The sequence below is a fragment of the Harpia harpyja genome, chromosome 22 (genome assembly GCF_026419915.1).
Source record: "Harpia harpyja isolate bHarHar1 chromosome 22, bHarHar1 primary haplotype, whole genome shotgun sequence".
NCBI lineage: Eukaryota > Metazoa > Chordata > Aves > Accipitriformes > Accipitridae > Harpia > Harpia harpyja.
The window spans coordinates 20845978-20861945 of NC_068961.1; the positions used below are offsets into that span (position 1 = coordinate 20845978).

The window sequence follows — 15968 nt, forward strand, 5'->3', positions numbered from 1 at the left end:
GGCCCATCCCTCACGGCCGGGCCCGGTTCCTCACGGCCGGGCCCGGTCCCTCACAACCGGGCCCGGTTCCTCACGGCCGGGCCCATCCCTCACGGCCGGGCCTGTTGCCTCACGGCCGAGCCCATTCCTCACAGCCGGCTCAGCCAGGACCCTACCGCCATCACCGTATTTCCTTCAGACCTGGCGGGGCCCCTCTGCCGCCAAGGCGGTGTCCGAGGGGACGTTGCCAACCCCTGAACTCGCCTCCGTGGTTCTGCTCCCAGCCCGGCTCACCGCGTCCGCCGGCACCGCAGCCCGAGCAGCAGCTCTGGTGGGTTCTTCTCCTGGTCCTGAGTTCCCCCCCGCCGGACCGCGGGCCAGCCCATGCGCTCCTGAGGAACGCCTTTGGGTTTGAGAGGAGAGCGTCCAACTCCAACGTTCAGAATCCTTCTGATCTGTAATAGAAACAGGTTTTCTTAAACTCTGACACCTGAGGTGTGATGCCTCTTCCAAAATTTGTTAGCATCAACCATTGGAACTTTGTCTCTCACCACTTCCATGTGTTTTGAGCAACAGCTTCCCACCCGACAGCTGGTTCGCTATGAGGAAGACAACCGTGGCTGATTTTTGCCATCGGGATTTTGCTGTGCGGATGGCCTACCTGGAGACCTTTGAAAGAAGCTTGCCACAGGCGGGGGAACCATTTCCAAATCTTCAGAGGAAAAAAGTGGAAGTGCCCGAAAGATTTAGGAGCATGCCAATCCCTTCCTGGCTTCCTTCCTTGTCAGGCTTTCCCCTGCAAACCTCCCAAACCCTCTGCACTGCTCCCTTGTTTGACCCTTTCCTCCTGCGTGCCCCCAGTCCTGTCTGTCTGTACTGCAAGCGTGTGGGACGGACAGATGTTTTGCATCTGCACCACCCGGCAAGTGGAACCCGTGCCATGGTGGGGGGTTTGAAGTGACACAAACAAGGAAACGTATAATTACTGCCAACCTTCACTCCTCCTCTGCTTCACAATTAAAGCTGTTCTGATTCTCTTCTGTCTTGACTTTGGTCCCACTTTTGCTTCTAAATCATAAAGTGATGATATCTTTATTTAAGCACCCATTTCGATAATGTTTAGGCAATCTAACCTCTTTCTGAAGTCATCGAGAGGCATGATTTTAACCACCTTTTTCTGCAAAACATTTTAAATGTATGCAAAGCTGAAAAAGTCATCTTGGTACTGACACTCATAAATAAAGGATAGATACGGAGCACGTATGTAGGTTCAGGTAACTTCCAGGTCTTAAATCTTGTTACGCAAGCAAAGAGATTTTTATATTTTGACAATTTTTTTTGGTTTAATAATATCTGGGCCCTTTTTTGAACAAGAGAGAAAGAATTACTCTATGAAATACGTCGGCCAGCTTTGGCAGAGATCTAGTAGATATAACAGCACATCATTTTCCCTAAATAAAGATTAAGCAGTTGACAATTTATTTGGCCTTTTCCAAGCTTTTGTCATATTCTTACGAGGAGTTACTAAGGAAACCAGGTAGGCGCGAGGCAGAAGGTAAATTTCTGCCATGGATTAGCAACTGGTTGAAAGACAAAGCAGCAGGAATAAATTGCCAGTTCTCACTTTCACCAAAAAGTTACCAGCGGAGACACCTCCTCTGTTCTGCACTACAAATTAACTGGAAGTCACCAAAAGGCAATTGTACTTGTGCGGGTTTTATTTAGTCGTCTAGCCTGAGCAACAGGTTTTAGAGGAGGGAGAGCGGGAGAGGAAGGAAATAGCAGGTAAAGAAAGCTGCTGCTTCGTTGTGGACTCTCATTTGCCGTTTTTCATTTCCAGCTGTTAATACCTCGTCTGCCTGCCCCCGGAGCAGCAATGAGATGCTTTGGCCGGATACACGACTCCCTGCTTTCCCCGTGCCAAACCAAGGTCAGGATTGCAGTGGGGAGGAGACTAATTAAATATCGGTCCAGCTTGAACAGAAATTGCCTTGACAGTCTGTAATTAGCTATACAGGAGTCATACTGGATCAATCACTGTGCTGGGATTCCCGTGCTATACGTAATTCTCTCTGTCATTTTAGCCTAGGGAGGTTTCCATCCCTCTGAGTAAAAACCTCACCCCAACAAAGCAACACTTCTGTATTAAACTCAGAGATATATTTCCATGTCTAGTTAAACCTACTTCTCAAAAGTATCTCGAGGCTTGTAGGGGAGTGAGTCTTTTGCAGTTACCGAAACCAGGTATCACAAGTTCAGCATCGCCAGCTCTCTTTGCTGTGGAATGACTACCTGTCAGCTGAAGGTGTCAGTTAAAATCGATACGCCAAAGACGGTGTTGGTGAACTCGGGAAGGCAGATCCATGAGCTGCGTGGTACTCGCACAGGTGACAATGGAGAAGAAAACCCAGCGGAGGACCAATTATTTCATTATCTTCCAAGCTGCAAAGTATTTTAATTGGCATATGCAAAATTTCTGGTCCTGAGAAGCCTGCCAGGCATAAGTGAAGAAGCATAAATGAATGAGTACCGTACAGAGTGCAGCTAAAGTGCAGAAACCCAACTCTGGGACCCTCCGAGCAGGTGGCTGACACAGGGCAACAGCAGCGTGGTGCTGGGGGCTGCAGTGCTCAGCTCCGGGGCAGCCAGGCAGACTTGGGCCTCTCAACAGGCTTCACAGTACGCAATGTGCTGGATGCAGAAATGTCCAAGCACCTCTTCCCAGAAAGAAAAAAGAGCAAAGGAAAAGGTGCTTCTAAACTTCTTTCTTTCATGGGGGCTGCAGGCCCCTGTCGCACGGTCTGAGGGAAAAGAGGGATGCTGAGCACGGTTAGGGCTTTTAGCTGGGAGAGAGATGCCCCAGAGCTCAGCTCCCTGCTTTGTTTCCCCTGGACGTGGATTTCAAATCTCTCAAGCCTCTAGCCCACCTGCTCTGCTATTTCCTGGGCAAGCGCCTTTAGGGTCTATTCAAAAGCAGAAATACTGCCACCATGTCTTTATTTTAGGTCAGTGTAGGCTATTGACACCATGCTCTGATTGAGCTCAGGGTCCAGGCTGCTGCCAGAGCCTTAGCTATCTTAGTAGTCAAAATTGTTGTTAACGTCTGCTTCATTTGATGGGGCAGGTAAGACAATTCTCTGTGTTATAAGCTTTATGGCAGTCATTGGTGCTTTTGGAGCTTTTACCCTGGTTATGATCTTTAGATGGAAATATCCGCAGAGTCCTCTGGCAAGTCTGCGATAGCCCAAAATGTGGCTCTGCTTCCGTCCTCCCCAGAGCATCAATTCAACAGCTACGCTGCCTTTGTCTTCTAAGTGCAGTTCAGGATAATAGCATTGATCCGCTACATTCTTTATATATTCAAAAACCAATAATAAGTGTCTCTGCTTTAGGCAGAGGCGAATACAAAATGAAGGTCCTTGCCACGAAGGGCTTAGTCTAAATCACTGATGATAGAAGACGAAGGATAGACCTGAGAAAGGAAGCAATGAAGAAGGACAATAGGCAGCAGTGCAGTCACACATAGGCTCTCTCCACGGAAAGAAATCTATTTTAATTGCCATTCTGAAAGTTTTATTCACACTTAATGAGGACTGAGAAAGAAACGAAGGACAAGAATTGAATGGCTAGAAATCAGAATGGCTAAAATGATTGAAAATGTTTTGAATATAAACAAACAAAAAAAAAAGGAGCTGAGATTTTCAGGGTTTTTTTTAACACGTGCATGCCGAATGAACAGTATTTGCCAGATTTTGCCCCGTATTTTGTTAGCATGAGATGGAGTAAGCGCTTTTTTTTACATTGCAGGCCGGGCGGAAGCAAATCAGTGGTTGCCCTGGGGAAGGTCTTGGGGGAGGGGAGTTGGCAGCGAGCCCCACCGTTTCGGGCCAGCCGCAGAGAAAGCTGTGTCCTGCAAGCTGAAATATCAGATGCAGAACCCCAGCTGGTGGAAGCCATCACAGCTCCCTTGAAGTTGATGAATCTGTGACATTTTTTAAACAGCGAGCTCTAAAACTTTTGCAAAGAGCTCTGATTACAGAGGACCGACATGACCATCCATAAAAAGGGCAAATTGGATTCTAGGATGTATCTGATGAAGAATTTGGGGCAGAGTGTTACAGAGTCATTAGTAAAACCTCATTTGGAGTATAGCACAGAGACTGGGACACTCATGTTCCGGAAAAATTAAATCACACTGAAACAGAGCCATTAGAAGACTGACAGTGATCTTATGGGAGCTTGGCTTGTTTGCCTTGGCGAAACAAAGCCTGAGAAAGGGTACAGGAGGGCTGTCTATAAATACATTGGTGGTTAAATATCACAGATAGAGAGGCAAGAAGCTATTTAAGCTGAAGGACAATGCTAGCACAGAAACAAATGGATATAAACAGGTCCTGAATAAATTTACGCTGGAAATGAGAACAAGATATTTGATTCTTCTAGCCATAACAATCTTCACTGCTGATAAGAAATAGTGGGGCAAATAAGCCGACTGATTTTAGAGGGGAGTATAATGAGTGGGTTAAAGCGATTGTATGACTTGACTGCAGTGGCAAGGGACTGGACTTCGCCCAGGCTCCATTCCTCAGCAGAATTTGCGTTATGCCTACCAGAATCAAAGTGGGCCAAGCATTCATCATGATGGATAAGGTTTAGTGAGAGAAGTCAAACAAGCAGAACCACAGTCAAAGCCATTCCCTCACTCGGAGTGAATGCTAATGACACTCGTTCATTGCCGCATGGAAAATTCACTTAGTAAACTAGGTTAATGGAAGAAAATCCTCTTCTCTGAGATATAGGCCCATTGGGTTGGAAGCTACACATAGCGGCCCTTGGATGTATTTTGTAGAGTCCTTTTCTATTCATATTTTTCAATCCTATAAAAGTTTGCTACAGATCTATGCCTCTTTTGTTTTTAAACATGCAGCCATTACCAGGGTGAAGTAGCGTCCTGCTACTGGTGTGAATAGCCTGTCCTCCACTTTTTACTCCAAAGTCCTTGGCAGTAGACAGACAGTTTTCAAGCTGTTTCTGAAGTACCGGAGGGTGGAAGGGCAGCACATGGGATGACAGAGAGGAGGAGAACACAGAGATGCTAGAGGCTCTTGGTCAATGCATTCAGCAGGAGCAACGAAATGTAGAACTCTCCCATCAGCATATTTGTGACAACATTTCCGCACGTTGCTCAGGTAAAGAGGAAGAGGACCGAACAGGTAATTTGATAGGATTGGTTAGATGGTGACATTTGCAGGAGGATTCTTATTCAGCGTTGTACGAGTGGTCAACGTACCAGGTATGTTTGATAAAACCGTAAAACTGGATCAGTCCCCATTCACACGGGGAATCGCCACCTCCCCATGGCACAGCAAGTGTTACCATCTGCTGGGTCACCCTCGCTATTTTTGGGGTGCGGGGGTTGCACTCGCTGGTACTGACAGCAGGGCATGCTCAGGGGAGGGTTTCGGGAACTTGCTCCCTTTGGCAGCCGGCCGGAGCCCCAGCCCGGCGCGCAGCAAAGCTCAGCGTAATGTCTGTCGGCTCCGTCAAGCTCTCAAGTGCTCTCTGGACTATTTTTGCAGCAGACCACATGAGTTGATGGAGCTTTTATTTTTAGCCCTACAGTACAATTTGTTGACTCTGTCTGTTTCCTATGCAGTAGGTACTGAAGTGCCAAGGCGATAGGAGCCTTTTAATGATCCGTCAATAAACGTTACAGTCAATAAATGTTACAGTGAATAAATGTCACCATCTGCCTTACTGTTAGCATCTGCACCTGTCCAGTGCTCATGATCCCCTATTTATATTATATCCATTCAAGTTGTAGACCTTTGTAGCATCACCGGTTCACTTCAGATTTACTTCTGACACTCCCAGTCAGCACCAAGATGTTCTCCTAGCGCTCCCTTTGAAAGAAACCAAATACTAAATAAACTCTTCCGGCACAAGCCCTGCTGAAGGCTTACCTAGCTTATGGGAGCTTTACCTCCCTAGACAGAAGGGTTTGCCCGGGTGCTGTTACTGGGTACCAAGAGGAGGGCAGAGGGCCAGCTGGGGAAGCTGCTCCCTGCCCCATCAGGGAGGACACACAGAGATGGCACCAGCTGAAATCTTGTACTTTGCCCCGGAATCTCCATGCACCTCTGGCTGCTCTCTTTTTTTGCTGATGAAAACTGCAGCCAACCAACAGAGACGGATTACGGTAGCAATTATTTGGCTCAGCCCTCTGCTTTTTTCTCTTTAAGGTCCCAGTGTTTAAGAACCACAGGCTCATGTGTTTTTCCTTGGCTTTTATAGTCCTGTTTGCAGCGATCATCACTTTCAGTGCTTTTAATTTTGGCCAAATAAAACTACAAAGTATGCTCTGATAAATTAGTAGTCATTTGACAAGCAGCTTAACAAAAAAGGTCTTCCAGAGGCCTTGAATGCTGAAGATCTACAACTTCATGAAAGCTGAGGTGCACACACAGAGTCACACCAGAGCTGATTAGAAAGGAGAAATAAGGGAGTCACTGACACGCTGGATTTCACAGAGTTCTCAAGCTTAGCTGACATCATCATTTGGCAAACAAACCGTCTATAAGGTCTGCCTTCATATGCCATATGTCATATTCTCCCATGCCATATTCTCCCGGCATATTTCAGGCGTAATCCCACTGCAGTTATTGCCCCTTGTAAGGAGAGTGTCAGGCTTTCATTACACAGTGGCCTTGTATTAAACCTCGTGTTTCCAACAAAGTAATGGGATGTTCCTGCTTTTAATCACAGGAACTGGACTATAAAACATTGTAAGAACCCTGGGCTGAAGACTGTCTGAAAGTTTTGTCTCCTTTTTCTTTGGCCATGTTCGCTATGCTCCCGATGGAGAGTTCCTGCACTCATGTAAAGTACATTTTGAAGACAGCTCTGCAGTCGTTGCTGCCGCATCTTTCAGCCAGTTTCCAGAAGGTGTATTCCAGCTCCTTATCAGATATAGCTACAAAAAGGAAAGACATTGCGTAGGTAAGATAAAATCTCCTTTTAAATTAAGTAAAATAAGTTTCTCAGTGTTTACCTTGGATTATCTAGGGCACCTTCAAAGCACTGCAGATGTTTATGTATTTTCAGCATGTTGCATGTGATGACTTGATGTGATGATATTTATAAGCCTGTATTACATTAATCGGTAATTGATATAATGGATTGACTCTATACCTAGTTACTTTTCAATCTGGAGAGTGTTCAGTCCCATCTCTATTAATAATCTCCATCTGATCAGTGAAACAGACCGTGATAAAAGCTGTGTAAGAAAGCTTCCTTCTTTACTAATTGGACTAGACTTGGAAACCAGAGGCTTTCCTGGGAGCATTGCCTATTTTCCTCATAATTATTTGCATATTCAGTTCAACAGCAAAACAAGTCTATAATTGTTCAGTTCAGAAATGAAAAGCTTCTTATTATGTATGTCGGTCATAAAAAAAACACGTGCAATCGCTACATCAATGCCAAATAGTACTAAATCAGTACTACCTGCACTAATTTAGGATTAGGAAGTGTATTAAACAATAACTTAAGAAGCAAAGGACGTTAAGGGAAGGAAACTGGCTGGAGACATTGTTTAACATATCCTTGTTAGTACAAGGAAGAGTTTTTCCACTGCTCAACATGTAAATTACATTCGGTGTCTAATCACACCAACTGAGGCAATCCGAGGTAGTTTAACATTCAGATATGTTTTGTAACCAATTTGTAGTGATGTGTAACCCACAACAGTATTGACATCATCTTTAAATTTAATCATATGGGTGGGGTCAGACCTAAAGATGAGCCTCCCACATTGACGTTTAGCATAACTGATGTACACAGAGACCCTCAAATGCTTGGCTGTGCTGCTGTGGATTGAATGTCACGGCGTGATGCCAGTGGGAAGAAATAGCACCACCAAAGTAACTTGATCTAGCTATTTAACCTTCCAAATATATACTGGGAAATGAGACAAAGCATGCAAAAAAAAAAAAAATAGTGGGGTGGTGGTCAAAAAACAGAAAGTCTGGAATTGAGTGTAGCCCTTGCGATTCAAACCCACATTGTTTTCTCATTGTTTTGTCCCATTCAAACTCACAGGACTGTCTGGACCAGTAATGATTAGTTTAACATCATTCCATTCCAGTACATACATTTGTGTCTACTGGTCAAGTGCTTCTTGAAAATAGGATTATTTAATTAGTTGATACAGAAGTCAAACACCAAAGTTCATGCTCAAGGAAATTCTCACAAAGTAACTACGAGTTTTACATGAGAAAGGAGTGATGAAAAAATTCAAAGCCCACTTCTGGCTCTTCTTCCTATCCTAAATTTCAGTACAAAACAAAGGAAAAGTACTATTTTAAACATAAAGTATGAAATCTCATATTATCTTATATTCAAAAGACATCATTGAAGCAGATGAATTTCACCTGTGGCAACTTCTGCCTGCAACTTCTGCTGACAAGAACAAACCCTTCTATCAAACTTGTAGCTGAATAACATTTAAAGGGTAACACCGAATTTTCTTGGGAGCAGTTTCTCAGGCTGTGGAGTTGATCATAGAAATCTGTATAGAATGAGTACAGACACAGGACACAGACTTTCAGCAGGACTACTCCGTCTTTGATTTCAAGCTCAGACAACTCAACCGATATGGCACAGATGAGGCTGAGCCACCAGAAGGCAGATCTTTCACAAATGGGCTCCCCTGTGCCAGTTTCAACTTGTTGTTCTTGGTACTAAAGCTGTTCAGAAGTTAACCTCAAGCTTGGGTTGTTCTCTAAACCAGCTGGGAGAAAAATGCAATCAGCCACTGTCATGCCTGTACGGCTGCACTCCCTCTGCTCAAGCCCACATACAAACAAGTCTTTTGAACATCTTCCATAACGACATGAAATATTTGAAGAGAAAAGGCAGACATTGCTGTTTCCTGCCATTCATAATGTTTTGAAAGGGCCAGTGAAAAGTCAGAGACACCATTACTGTTGATATTTCTCTAAAAGTGAAACTGGACAATTGACCAGCTCCAGTAAGAGAGCAGCCCTCAGAATCTGCACTTAGCTTCTTTCCCAGAGGGATGTTCTCTCTGTGGCTGTAGAAGACTGACCACACACCATCATACACCATTGCACTTTCCTGCCATGTACAGACTGGATCCAGGGACTCAGCTGGGCACGGAGGAAGCGCAAAATGATGAGAGAAACACTGGTACAGGAAGACTGTATGTTTTCCAGGCTCCTGACCTCATGCTGTTGAATACCAGTTTCATTTTTTTTCCAGATTAAAAGTTGATGGAGAGAACTCCAAGGGGAACTTTATTGGGATTTTCCTTCCTCACTCTCTCCTCTTGATTTTAATGCATTAGGAAACAATTCCTGCTCAGGGAAAATTTTTCTGAATCTCTCTGGATTTTGAATATTGATGTAAATAAAGGTTGGTCTTTATACAGAAGTTGCAACAAATTATTAATTTAATAAATGCAACATTGTGTTTGGACCAGAGCCAAAAATTTTGCATACATAAAAAATAAGCAGCAAAAATAATAAAGTAATGAATTCTGCAATTACTTGAGTTCTTTATCTATGCTCCTTCAGCTAGTATCCGAGTTTCTTCAAAGGCTTAAGCTTTTGAAGACTCCAACTGGTAAGAATTACGAACCAAGTAGTCCGATACCATATACTTATTTAAGCATTACACAAAAACCATCCACAATGCGTTTGACTTAAACAAGAGCAGCTACAGAGTGACCCCACAATTTTTATTCAGTCACTGATAAATACACTGAGATCTTTCCCTGAACAACTATAAGAGCAGATCTTCTGTAGTAGTAATGAAACATCATTAAATATTGGGTGACAGAGTTGGATGGTCTTATTCACATGGAAAAGTGCTTTACTCCTCAAAAAGACACAGCAGGACTGTTTGAGGAGCAGCTACTATTCCATACAATAAGGAGACCAAAATTTGAGCCCAAGACATTTTTATTTAAGACTCTGTTTGTACCTTTTGACTTGCAAAGCACAAGACAGATTATCTGCTTTATTTTAAAGTACATTTTAGTATTTATTAAACAGTATTGTTCTATCTGAACTATATGTATATATAATGTGCAGCAAAATAACCTAATGAAATGAGAAAGAGAAATGATGACTCATCATGCCTGCAGGACTGCAAAGCTGGATATAATTTAGCTTCCTCTTCCAAAAGGAAAAGAAAAACTCACAAAAACCGAGCCAACAAACTTTGAAAGAGTTCCACTTTTTTTAGTCAAATATTGTCCTTTTACTAAGTTTGTAAACACTAGTATCTCACATAAGCAAATTTAGCTTCAACAAAGGCATTTAATTGCTTACTGTAAATCACAGCTGTATGTATTTTGATCACCACTTCAAGCCAAGAAAAATCTTGTTTCAAGTTAAAGGACCCAAAAATAAGATGACTGTCAAGAAATACTCTCTTTAGACCATGAACTTTGACACTGCCCTTTAGTCATAAGTCTAAGAATAAATTAAAAAACCCCTATGTGCTACAACTGTATTTCCTGTAACATATGTTCATGATTGAGGTCTTTCACTAGCACAGGATGTGCTCAGATGAAACGGAAACTGCCCCCTCCATAACAGCCAGTTGAGCTCCCAAAATATAGATGAATTTGCCGACCACAGCGTGATTAAGCCTCAGCTTTCTACTCAGGCAGGGAGGTATTAATCCACTGGCAGCAGGAATGCTACAAATAATTGGAATATTCAGGTAATAATATTGAAACATATTCTAGAAGAAAATGAGATCTGCATAAAGCTATTCCTTTAAAGGCTTTAGACGATGCAAGCCTGCAAATGGATCGATGTCCAGCATGGTCATTAGTTACCGTGATCTGTTTAAAGATGCAGGGAGAGTGTGGCACTGGTAGCACAAAGGAGTGAAAAAGACTGTTTGAGAGAGACATTCAGATTGATGCTGAACTCTACAGAAAAGTTACATGCAAAGTTACTAAGCAAAAATACTACTCGTTCTGAAGAAAACTATAAGCAGCCTGAAGCAAAAGGGAAAAAAAGAATAAAACTTTTAAACCCATACAGAAACTTTCAGCTACATTAACGCCCTGCTGCCTCGCGTACTCGATGTCAGAGCATAGCCAGCCAGCCAAGGCAAGTGATTTTTCCTCTCTTTCTTGTAAGTTCGTTCTTCCTACTTGAGGGGCTACGTCTGGCATGGCTCATCCCATCCCAGGCTGCCCAGCACTAGAGACTCGCTGACAGCCTGGAGCCAGTCCAGCGCAGGGCCACAAAGACGGGCCAGGGGCTGAACGAAGGCCATGACACAAAAGCAGAGGCTGAGAAATCTGGGAAAGAGCTGGCTCCGCATATCTCACGTAGAGGAGACCAGACCAGACGCTTGTAGTTATTCAAAACCTAACTAGAGAAAGCCCTGCGTAAGCCTTGGTTTGAGCAGGGGGCTGGGTGAAAGACCTCCAGAGGTCCCTTCTGGCCCAAGTTATTCCGTGATTCTGCTCTGGGATTGTGTGAGGTGAACTGATCCAGGTCCGCCTTGCAGGGAGTGCAGAGGTTTCACCGTTGGAAGCTGAGCATGGAAGGAGAGCACCGTTGCATGACAAGAGCACGACTACCTTCTAGGGGCAGACCAGCCAAACTCTCCGCCAGCCGCTAGCACCGGCCGTCTAGCTAACTTGAAGCTCAGTCTTTCTGAGGGACAAGATATACAGCCCTGCTGCCCAAAGCTGTTTCCCTGGAAGGAATGGCACCTGCACAAAATCGTCTGGTCTGACATCCCAAAACTGGAGGCAAACGCGAGGGATACCTACCTGCTTTTCAGCTAGAGAGCATTTTTATACTGGAGAGGTGAAAATGGAAATCAGTATTAAAAAAAATACTGAAATAAAGTATTTAAATTCCAATGACTTAGCAAAAATTCTTGATGTACTGACTTTAGAAATCTTGTGTCTTTACCAGTATGAATAAAATAATCCAGCTAAAATATAAAAGTGAGTTTTGATGATTCACTATCAAGAAGTTATTCACTGTGAAGATTCTAACTTTAAGTACTTGAAGCAAAAATGAAGGAACGATGAGAATAACAACAGGTACATGTGCTAATGAAGCTACCAATAATAGCAAGGGGAAAGTGAGAATGCAAGGTAGAAACAACAGCACAGTACACAATATATATGACCTGTGCGAAAAGATGGAGCAAATCTTCAAATACACAGAAAGGCTATTGCAAACCATATGGAAATAACATGTTTTCCAGGTCTGTGGTGCATGAAATGAGAAAGAACTGGTTTAAACTGCAGCAAGGCAAATTCAGATCGGACACTGGGAAATGTCTGTACAGCTTTTCTGGGGACATGCTGTAACCTTAGCATTGTTAGCAACCTTTAAGAAAACATGAGACAAGTATCTGTCAGAAGTGATATATCTACACATGTTCCTGCCTGGCAACAGGAAGATGCACTAGATGAACTTTGATGTCCTTTCAAGCCCAATGATTTCATACAGAAGCTTCTATATGTCAAACATAGGAATAAAAAAATACCACTAAGTCTAAATCAGAGTCTAAAATACAATCCGAACTAGAATTACAGCTGTAAATGAAAGATCAGTAATCAATGAGTTTTAAAGAAAAATAGCTAACCTTTTCTTGCGATGGTATTTGCTAACAGAAATTCAGAGTAATCATCTCGACATTAAAAAAGCTATATAGGAATAAGCTCAAGCTATTTTATTACTCAGTACTAAATAAGCAGATGAGACAGCAGCCAGTTATCAAATGGAGCCTCCATGACTATGACTTAAGATGTGACTTGTATTATGGAGAATGTCAGACTAAATAACCATCACTCTCACTTCTGGTCTTAAAGTGCAGGCATAAAACAGGATTTCTCTTTGGTCACCCAAGACTAGAAAGACTGAAACAGTCTTACAGCAATTGCTTACGATTTTCCAAGATGAAAGGTTGCATTCACAAGAATGGCTCTGATTTACTCTTCAAGAATTTTCAGGGCAACAAAACACAACAGAAGAATCCCAATTTGTTAGCATACCCTTCAAGATACAGAAAACAGCAGCCCAAAATGAATCTCTGGGTGTTAGCAAGAGAGGGTCCCTGATTTCTTTAGCCGCATGATGTTAGGCAACCAACAGCTTTTCTTCTTTCTCTTCCTCTCAGCTATTTCAAGAGGTGACTTCACCCATATATCTAATAAAATCACAAAAGCTGAAAAGCATGGTACGCTGAGCTCACTGATGTTCTTAGCTCTGTCTCTTAATAATGACTTTTACCGTTCCTCCCCTTAGCCGGGAGATGAGCTGGATGAATGGGAGTTAACTTCATTATGTGTCTTTGCCAGAAGCGGCTTCTGCTCCCTGTCACGTTCCCGGCGGTGAAGGGCTCTCCCCAGCTTTAACTGCAGAGTTCAGACCCCTGTGTACATACAAGTTTTGTTCAGGCAGCATGATTTTTATCAGTCCACATGGACTGATTTTGCACGTACATGTGTGTAACAGTAGCTCAAAACTAGATAGCCACCGCATGATTTTCTTAATTCTGTGGTAGTGTGATTGTCCTTCTGAATATTAGCAATGGACAAACACACCTGTGCAAGCAGTTAAAAACAAGTATATTTGAAGGCTCACCTGGAGTAAATAAATAGAAAGAAATAAAAAAATGTTTGTATAAAGCTCTTAAAAAATATTCAAACTTAACTAACAATTAAATAAACCTGTTAGTTTTGTAATGAGTAATCTTTCTCAAGACTTACAGTCAGGGGTATTTGAACAAGTATTATTTAAAATATTCCAGATATGAAACAAGCCCATTTCACGTTGACTTTTCCCTAGCCTTGAGCTATACATATGGCAGTACTGTTTGCACACATAAAGGCTATAGCGCAAGCAGAAATTACTCCATGCCTTTATTTGCATTTGCACAACCAGCAACAATTTTTGAAAATATAAAAGCAACAGAGTTGTAGCAAACTATCTGAAAGAAGCAAATACGAATGATGCCTTCCCTAAGAATATCCTGTCTTATGTATAGCTATTAATTACTTCTATTTAGTTGGAAGGTAACGTGGTATATATAAACCATCTTAGGTGTCTTACCCAGCATCAGTGCTAGGCACCAAAATCAGTAAATGCAGAGAAGGCTCAGGATCAAACCCCAAGGCTCGGGATGAAACCCCCGAGTATGATCTTTCCTTCCTTGACTCCAGTCACGGGGCATGTTATTTCCTTCTCTCTTGCTTGATGCTCTCTCTCACTTTCTTATTTACTTCACTTATCCCCTGTGGTTTTTTTCCTCTTTTTCTTTTGTCATTACTGGTAGTTACTGCTAAAACATACGTTTTTCTTCCCAGAGGGCTTTCACTACATGCACGAATCAGTAGTCAGTACTGCCAAAACCATTTCTGTAACCAGAGTTTGGCCAAGCTCAGGATTTTAAGGGATACGGAACACTGGCAAGGATCAAATGCCAATGAACACCTTGGCCACTTTTTAAAAAGATGTTTACTAGAAATTGGATGTTTTGGTTGGGAGTAAAACTTGGTAGTCGGTTTGCTCTTGAGATCTAACCAGTAATACCGGTAAAACTATCTTCTGATGGGAAAGTGTGACATTGACCCAGTACAAATTTCCCTTGAAATCTCCTTTTTTACAAACAATACTAAAAGTTTTTAAATTTTTCCTTGTTTTTTAAAATGAAAATGATTTGGCTTTCTCAACTTTCAAGCCAGAATCCAGGGGCATTTTTCAATCAAAAGTTTTACTTTTATGTAGTGGTCCATACCTTTTAGGGAAGAGAAATCTACATGGATGCATTGTCCAGTTTACCCTAGAGATACATGGAACATTTCTTTGGAAGAGAAACTCAGGCTTTTTGTTCCCACTGGTTTTTGTTGCCATGGCCTTTCCTTCCCCTAGTAATTAACAGAGGTTTTATTATGATGTAGTGGCTCAGGCACATCCTCAGCTGTACCTTGTGTAAGGGGAGTAAATGCTTCTGGTTTTGCTCCAGTTTGGTATTTCTTATCCTCGAATTTTTTCTGTCCTTTTATCCCCGACTTCCAGCTGTGTGGTTTCTGCCAGGGATTGGTAACTACAATCACAGCAGTTCGCAGGCCTAAACAGCCATTCAAACAATTTCCAAAACGTAAAGGCTCTCGACCAGCTAAAGAAGAAAAAAACCCCCACCTGTTCCGAATGTAAATGTTAGCTCACAGTTTATGGGTTGGAAATCCCTGCCCCAGCACGGACACAGTGAATCAGCACATCCCTCGGCTGCCTTGGCCACATCTCCAGGTCTTGAGCACACGCCGGGTCCCGATAGCAAGAGCGTGCCAAGCAGCTTCGCGCCAGGCCAGCAACTCTGCAGACGGGCTGCACCTCCCTGGAAGCTGTACCTGGGGCAGGGGGCTGCTACCGGGTATCCCTAATTCTGCCCCAAAGTCTTCAAACAGGCAGCGTAGCCAATGTGGGATGGGACTGGAGGGCAGATTTTCTGTGCAGCGAAGCGGTGACCAGCCAGAGAAGTGGCAACACAGACAGCAACTGCAGTTTAAAAAAAGAAAGGTCTTGTGATTACTCCACACCCAGACAGGCATGCCTGAGTTTGATTCATCTTCGAGGCTCTAGAGTGTCAGCATAAAATAATACATGATCAACAAAGCCCAAGCAGGCAACTTGTATGTTTAATAAATAGCTGAAAATAATAACAAAGATTTGACAGTGTTGATAACTGCCTATTTGGCAGCTTAGAAAAAGCATGAATGGTTTTACAAATTGCTGCTCAGATACAGTGACAACATTCAGCTGTCTAGGTCACTCAGTTGGACATCTAGCCCTATCTGCACCATCCTTCAAGAGAGTAATGTGAACCCATTACTAAACGTGATCCTAAAGTGTCAGCAGTCCAAAAAAATGCAGTAATCCTTTTGCTACACTTCAAGGGCTTCACATTTTATTGGAAAT

The 15968-nt window shown here is 42.9% G+C and overlaps 1 long non-coding RNA gene across 1 annotated transcript; it reads right to left on the minus strand.

Moving 5' to 3' along the window:
- Positions 1 to 5567: 5567 nt before the first annotated feature.
- LOC128135311 (uncharacterized) lies at positions 5568 to 15589 on the minus strand. The gene is made up of 2 exons (XR_008233043.1): positions 15401 to 15589; positions 5568 to 6952 (listed from the first exon to the last, which is right to left on the minus strand). It is a non-coding gene; the product is annotated as an uncharacterized LOC128135311 (long non-coding RNA).
- Positions 15590 to 15968: the final 379 nt, after the last annotated feature.